The sequence below is a fragment of the Onychostoma macrolepis genome, chromosome 22, assembly GCF_012432095.1.
Source record: "Onychostoma macrolepis isolate SWU-2019 chromosome 22, ASM1243209v1, whole genome shotgun sequence".
Lineage (NCBI taxonomy): Eukaryota > Metazoa > Chordata > Actinopteri > Cypriniformes > Cyprinidae > Onychostoma > Onychostoma macrolepis.
In genome coordinates this window covers 12,338,840-12,345,046 of record NC_081176.1, presented here as the reverse complement: position 1 = coordinate 12,345,046, position 6,207 = coordinate 12,338,840, and positions in this window count along the sequence as shown.

Here is a 6,207-nt window from a genome sequence, read left to right as displayed (position 1 = left end):
TTAAAGTAATTTTAAGGATAATAAGGCCTTCAGATAACTGGACACAAGTTCCCCTCCCATTGCGTTAGTAGAAATAATAGTAGCCACCTTTCAACCACAAATTAATGTTTCCTATGTAGCTACATGCACATAGCACACACAAGTTTGCTGATCACACACATGTGTATTTTGTAAGAGTCTAGTTTGACATCTAGTTTTGAAGAGGTACTATTATCTGTATATGGTTTAAAGGAAAAACATCTACATTTAAGGTAAACTGGAATATAGGAGGTCTTATGATGATAAACTTCATTACTCAAAATCACTTTTGGAAGTCTTATGAAAAATGAATATGCATAACAAGAACAGTACATAAACTCTGTATCTGGCCAATAAACTTGAAAGAAGAGAGAGCTGTGAAGCAAATTGTGTGTAACATTGCACATGGGCCCACATGAAAAGGATCAGAAGGTGAACAGATGGAACAACAGAGCAACGTTTGTGTGAGAAGATTAACTGCCAGCGGAAGATTGGCAAGGATTTTCCAAAAACCAGACACTTAAGAAAAGTGCTTATATTTTTATTGCAGGCATTATATTGAAGACTCATAATCCACCTCATTTAAGCTCTGACCAAACTCTTTTCACTCTTTCACCTGTAAATAATACAAAATCATAATGTGTTTGAATACTAAAGCAAAACTAACCATTCGATATCACGTTTCAATTAATACATTATTTAATGCTTTAATTTACATTAATGAATAGTAATACTGTACATAAACGCTAACATTTATATCTGTTGAAGCATGTTTGAAGTTGTTTAAATTTGCATAAAAAATAAATGCATGTGTATAAACACATTCAGTTCATAGCAGGAAGTTTTTAATAGTGTTTGGATTTTTGAATTGCTGTTCAGCAACATTTCTCCAAAAATACCTGTTCTGACACAGTGCTGTTCTCAAAGATTTAGAGCTCTGAGTCTGAACCAATGCTCTCTCTCTTTAGTCTGAAAGGACAAATCAGAAGAGGAAATAAACAGTTCTGGGTTAGGTTGCAAATTAGTTTTAGTTGTGTGTTGTCAAAGGTAAATGAAGCTTTCTTTAATATCACAAAGTGATGTTTACTCACCTCAGTTTACAGTTTGAGTCTCGTAACACATCAATGAGCTGCTGTTTTGAGTCTCCAATCATATTGTTTATCAGATCAAGATCTTTTAGAAACTGCAGTGTGTTTGTGTGTTTGTTAGTTAAAGAAGAAACATCTGTAATGTCACAGTACTTCACACTAGAAAATGAAAAGATCATCTTGATTTTACAAACCGATCGTTAAGGTGAAGTATTTTACACAAATATGTTCTCAGGATCTTCACAAGACATGTTTTTGTTTAAACTGTCAAAGTGATTTAAAGCATTTTGATTCTTGTATATGAATGTTACTGACCTCAATCTCTCCAGTTTACAGCATGAATCCTTCAGTACGTCACATAAGTGATTCACACCTGTGTTTTTTATTTGATTTCCACTGAGGTTCAGTTCTCTCAGGTGTGATGGGTTTGATTTCAGAGCTGAAGTCACAACAGAACAACCTTTATCTGTCATATCAAAGTCTTTTAATCTATACATTTGGAGAAAGAGAGCATAAAAGATAGTAGAAAAGGTGATGATTCTGAGTGGCTTTTCTCATCTGAAGATATTTAATGTTTAACAGTGTTGGCCATTTGACACCATTTTGATTCATTAATCAAGCTGAATTGGCATCTTTTGGATTTAATTTAAATCCAAATTAAATCCCAAATTACATGCTACACACTATGCATATATATATTTTGCACAGACACACAGAAACACAAACTTTGGACTTTACAGAGTATCCAGCAGCAGCACAGAGACAACACTCAACATATTTAATATACAGTTTCAAATATACAAATCTTATACATTAATTAGATAGTAACAGCCGCACATCGTCTCTTGGCAGTAACGTATGTAGAAAAGTTATAGCAATAAATCCCAGTTTAATAAATTTGAGTTGAAAGCTTCCCCACTTCAGAAATTTGTGTTTTGCCATCATTATCATTTACTATAGGCAACTTTTTACAGAGCAACATAAAGAGCAAACTTACAGTACTACCTTTGTTCATGAAGTTTGTTGAGTTTAATCAGCAACACACAGATTAAAGTCAAAAACTATGAACATAATTTTACAAAAAAAAAAAAAAAAAAAGTGAAATTTTATTTAGTACTGTCTGATATTGCAGTAAGTAGCACAGGGTTGTGTAAGCTCACAATTTTTGTCCACTCTTTAAACAAATGAATGTTTCACTCTGCAATAAAATCAATTTTTGATAAAACAGTTCTCAACTCTGGCCCTCAAGGTTCACGTTCCTGCAAAGTTTAGCTTGTTTAGGGTTGAAGCTTAACTCTGCAGGAAAGTGGATCTTGAGGGCCAGAGTTGAGAAACCCTGGAGTAAATGATACTCCATCCATAATAGAGTCTGTTTTACATTATGGTATTATTACCTGGTTTGGGAAGCAAATGGTGAAGCTCAAGTAACTTTTGTTTTCAACATACTTTGTTCTAATGAAACAAATGAAAATATTAAAAAGCTAAAATGGATAATCAGCTTGAATATTCGTTATTCAAATGTGGGCAGGAATGAAATGCCCCTTTCAGCTGACTGGTCAACAAGAGATCAAACCATGCTGTCTTCAGTTCCACACAGTTGTTATGTTCCCATTTTATAATTAATCTAGGGGAATTGAGGAATACGTAACAAAATGAAAGGAAAGTCCACATGGAGCCTCTCATCCCAGTCCTAAAGAACACTACCAACCACTAAAAGACCCACTACAAATTTGATTTATTACATAAAGGAACCACAGAAACAAATCAAATTGGCTTCAGGAGGGGGAAAGACCAAAATAACAAACAAAACAGAATCTTACTCAGTTTTAAATCTAACTTGCCTAACACAGGGTAAAAGAATTGACAAAAGAAAATGGTACCCTACTCCTTACAAATTATAAAATAAGCAATTTAACAAGTATTAAATAAAGAACTATCAAATAGTCAGCTTTATTTGGAGCTAAATTTAACAATCTAGGCGGGAGAACAGCAATGGTATACTAACTGAAACTTTAGCACAGATTGAAAAAGCATCAATTAACAAACAACTACCAACACTTGTCTGGGGCTGCAGAGAAGGTCCATGCAGGGAGAGAGAGAAGGTCCATGCAGGGAGAGAGAGAAGGTCCATGCAGGGAGAGAGAAGGACGTAGGACGTGTCACAGGACGTAACACAGTAGAATAATATTCATCAACTGTTTCAACAGATTCATAAAGTATTTATTGTAACTACATTTCATCTTTTCTCATCAAACAACCAGACAGCATATTTACATGACATATGCAAGTTTTCTTATTACAATCACAATACATCCTACTCAACTATGCTATAACTACATAAGGTCCTAGAAATTTGGCTTGTAACGGAGAACCAGGGATTTGTAATAAAATAAAAACTTTGCTGGACACTCCAATTTAAGTCATTAAGTTTTTCTTAGTAGTTTCGCAGGATCAGTGTAATTGCTCTCAAACCTAGTGGTGAACAATTTTCCTTAAGGGTCTGGTAAAACCATTCCAGCACACCTTGGGACTCAAGCTGGTAGGCGCTAAATAGCTGATGTTTAACTTCAAGCTCGAAGAACCTGTGAAAAAAAAAAGTGGAGATCAAATTAGAACCTGGTCTGTCTGAATGACTTTTGGCAAGCCAAATATTGAATAAGTTCCAAATTCCAAACCAAACTCCAGCGTTATTTGGCCCTAAAAAGAACCACCAAACTGGCAAATTACTTTTCAATTAAACAATTAAAAGAAAGACAAATTCTAAAATATCAACTCAGTGACCATGACTAAGAGAAAGGAAGACAGAACAACTCCTGGATACAGAGAGAACAGTGATTATGCAGACACTGTGATTTGAATCAAATAGAGGATGAGAAACACTTTCTTCTCATCTGTTCCATGTACACCACTACAAGGGAAATATTCTGTTCTACAATTTGCAGCACTGAATTTTCCATTCTTTACTCAGAGAAACTCCACTATATTACTTAGAGAGGATGACATGGCATCCAAACTAGTTGCAAAATATGTACACACACCATATGAAATCAGAGAGAGAGAGATACTTAGTAAAAATGTTAAATACATTAAAATTTCAATATTTTTTGTGCAGATACTCTGAGTCGAGAATACTTGAATATATAATGTTCATATTATATTCTGACATACAGATATCATATCACACATTTATTAATCTTCATAGACACAGTATTGAAGCTCTTCTAGATCCTTACCTGATCGTTACTGCTCCTCTTCCACCCATTTATACCATTTACCCGGAAAACCCAATCCTCACTCTCTATAGTCTGTAAGGAGGAATCAGAAGAAAAAAATAATCAGTTTTCGAAAGAAACAAAATAGCAAATTAGTTACTACATATATTTCAGTTTCTTTCTTTCTTTCTTTATTTTCTTTTTCTGAGTAAAGAGTATCACTCACTCACTCACTCACTCACTCAGATTAATTACTGAATTTACATGACCTTGCATAGATATTTCTAAAAATGATATCTGAATTTAAATATAACAGATTTAAAACATGAATTATGTAAGTTGTCTGTGTTAGTGTGACTGTAGAAAAGCCTGTGTATCCTATAAAGTAATTGTAACACAGAAACACATGCTGATGAGAGTATGGCGTATGTGATTAATTACAAGAAGCAAATATAAATGTTATTTTGAATAACAAAAAAACTTTCAGTTAAATCACTAGTTTAAACATGAATTGGTTTTAGTAAATAACAGAAAGCAAAGTAAGTGTAAAGTAATGTTATGTCTTATGTGTTGTTTGTCAAAGTAAAAACACACAAGAGACATTGATCATGTGATGCTGGATGACTGTGAGCTGAAGCTGGAAGCTGCACTGATTTTAACAACGTTTTCCAACAATCTGACAAAATCTATTTAATACTACAGATATAATTAATAAAGCAGCTGCTGATCGATCAAGTTGATGGATTTGTGGTTTTGTTCTCTTGCCTCCTTTGTGTTAAACATTATGTTAATTAACTTTAAGTTTATGAAAATGAGAAAGTTTATGAGAAAGTTAATGAGAATTTCTTTCAACACAAATTTATAATATGTCTTATGTATCAAATATAAATGACGATCTCTGTAATACCACAAAGAAACTTTAACTCACCTCAGTTTACAGTTTGAGTCTCGCAGCACATCAATGAGCTGCTGCTTTGAGTCTCCAATCATATTGTTTCTCAGATCAAGCGCTTTTAGAAACTGCAGTGCTTTTGTGTTTGTCAAAGACCGAGTTAATGAAGAAACATCTATTTTTTTTATTATTTATTTATTTATTTTTATTATGCAAACAAACATACTATTTACAGGTAACAAATCAAATACAAAATAACCAAGGTCAACAAAACATACATGACAGCCAACATGATTTGTGTGAGTGAGTGTGTGTGTGTGTGTGTGTGTGTGTGTGTGTGTGTGTTTGTATGTGTGTGTTTGTGTAAGTGTGACTGGGTGTTGGGGGTGGAAGTATATAAATAAAAGAAAGTACAACAGACATGACAATAGTAAAAAAAAAAAACATCATAGTAACAGACCTTTTTACAGTGGCCGATTGAACTGGAGTGACAGGCCGAGACGGAAGCGAAGGAAAAGGTCCAGGTGTCCATTGTCACTCTCAAGTGCCTTGTCCACTGCAGTCTTGAGCAAATCAATCATGGCTTCATTTTTGTTTTCCTGTTCTTTAGACTCACGAACAAATACACTTTTGTTGTTTATATCTGTGCATAAAGGGCTGCAATAAACTCTTGAATGCTCAAGTGAACAAAACAGTATGGACTTCTGCTTCAAATACACGCAATAAAGCTTGCCGTAAAGCCCCAGCAAAAGTAATTACCATGAATGTGTCCGCAGGAAATACTAATAAACTAGTGTTTTCTGTGTCAGTGTTGCAAAGATGACGAGCCATATCTGCATTAGACGCGCCTTAGAGAGAAGTGCATCTTCACGGATTATGATTATGATGAATTAGTTTTTGTTTTCGATTTGATTTATTTCGTTAAGTAGTAATTTAAAGCTTTCTATAGATATATTTATCATGTATGTGAGGCATGTATTCGCTGACTTTTGGCTCA